Below are 2,461 nucleotides of genomic sequence, written 5' to 3'. Positions count from 1 at the left end.
GGTGTTATACAATACCACTCTCATACAACACTGGTGCTATACACCACTGGTGCTATACATCACTGGTGCTATACATCACTGGTGCTATACATCACAGGTGCTATACACCATTGGTGCTATACACCACTGGTGTTATTCACCACTGGCGCTGTACATCACTGGTGCTATACACCACTGGCGCTATACATCACTGATGCTATGCAACACTGGTGCTATACACCACTGGTGCTATACACCACTGGTGCTATACAACACTGGTGCTATACACCAATGGTGCTATACATCACTGGTGCTATACACCACTGGTGCTATACATCACTGGTGCTATACACCACTGGTGCTATACATCACTGGTGCTATACACCACTGGTGCTATACATCACTGGTGCTATACACCACTGGTGCTATACATCACTGGTGCTATACACCATTGGTGCTATACACCACTGGTGTTATACACCACTGGTGTTATACACCACTGGCTCTATACATCACTGATGCTATACACCACTGGTGCTATACACCATTGGTGCTATACACCACTGGTGCTATACACCACTGGTGCTATACAACGCTGGTGCTATACACCACTGGTGCTATACATCACTGGTGCTATACACCACTGGTGCTATACATCACTGGTGCTATACACCACTGGTGCTATACATCAATGGTGCTATACACCATTGGTGCTATACACCGCTAGTGTTATACACCACTGGTGTTATACACCACTGGCGCTATACATCACTGATGCTATACACCACTGGTGCTATACAACACTGGTGCTATACACCACTGATGCTATACAACACTGGTGCTATACACCACTGGCGCTATACATCACTGATGCTATACAACACTGGTGCTATACACCACTGGTGCTATACAACACTGGTGCTATACACCACTGGTGCTATACACCCCTGGTGCTATGCACCATTGGTGCTATACACCACTGGTGTTATACACCACTGGCGCTATACATCACTGATGCTATACACCACTGGTGCTATACAACACTGGTGCTATACAACACTGGTGCTATACACCACTGGCGCTATACATCACTGATGCTATACAACACTGGTGCTATACACCACTAGTGCTATACAACACTGGTGGTATACACCACTGGTGCTATACATCACAGGTGCTATACAACACTGGTGGTATACACCACTGGTGCTATACATCATTGGTGCTATACAATAACACGTATACAACACTGGTGCTATGTAACACTGGTGGTATACAACACTGCCTCTACACATATACAACACTGCTAACACAAGTCTGGTACCATACAACACAGCTTCTTCACACACAAGTGTTGTTATGTACGTCTGGTCCTACACAACACTGAGGCTGCACAACACAAACACAACACATTCCTCAGCGAACGAGGCAAAGACTGAGGAAACATTTCTGTCTCACGTGTAAATCCACATAGGAAAATATATACACACATACACCCACACACATATACATACATACATACACACAAATATACACACATACACACGCATATACGGACATACACTCATACATACACACAAAGATATCCATACATACATACATACATACACACACAGACATACACATACACATACATATACGCACATACACACATACATACATACACACAGACATACACACATACACACGCATACACACACACACACACACACACACACACACACACACACACACACACACACACACACACTTCAAGTCAAATCTATAATTGTAATATATACAGTAATATTCCTAAAATCTTATTGATTGATTCTGTGCGTAATGATTATTATTGTTGTATATTGTCTATCATTCTGAATTATAAATGTTTATATCCTGTATGTCTCAATACAGAGGACTATTTGTACCTGTATTCTCTGGTTCGCTTGTCACTGTATTGCTGTATTGCTGTATTGTCCTGTATTGCTGTACTGTACTGGACCACTGTATTCTGCTCTTGTCTTCATCTTCGCTCCAGCTTACCTAAACAAATTAAATTATTAAAATTAAGATATAATAATAATAATAATAATAATAATAATAATAATAATAATAATAATAATAAGAATAAGAATAATTATAATAATTATAATAATGATAGTAATAAAAATAATAATAATAATAATAATAATAATAATAATAATAATAATAATAATAATAATGATAATAATAATTATTATGATAATAATAATAATAATAATGATAATAGAAATAATGATGACTATAAATATAAGAATGATAGAAACAATAATGATAAGAATATGAATGCCAATAAAGATGATGACAGAAATAATAATGATAATAATAATGATTATGATAACTCACAATAAAGATGATACTACTACTACTACTACTACTACTGATGATAATAATAAAGATAAACAAGCCACATGGCACCAAGTCAATAAACAAATATTAAGTTCAACAAATCTGTTGAGGCAGC

At 37.8% G+C, this 2,461-nt stretch overlaps 1 long non-coding RNA gene across 1 annotated transcript in view; it reads right to left on the bottom strand.

Moving 5' to 3' along the window:
- Nucleotides 1–1,886: 1,886 nt before the first annotated feature.
- LOC139749346 (uncharacterized) overlaps nt 1,887–2,461 on the bottom strand; it is a 225,827-nt gene continuing 225,252 nt past the window's right edge. Inside the window, exon 3 of the long non-coding RNA XR_011712946.1 lies at nt 1,887–2,001. This is a non-coding gene — a long non-coding RNA (uncharacterized lncRNA). The remainder of the gene's footprint in view (nt 2,002–2,461) is intronic.

The sequence above is a fragment of the Panulirus ornatus genome, chromosome 7 (genome assembly GCF_036320965.1).
Source record: "Panulirus ornatus isolate Po-2019 chromosome 7, ASM3632096v1, whole genome shotgun sequence".
NCBI classification, from domain to species: Eukaryota; Metazoa; Arthropoda; class Malacostraca; order Decapoda; family Palinuridae; genus Panulirus; species Panulirus ornatus.
This window is presented reverse-complemented; position numbering and strand designations above follow the sequence as displayed.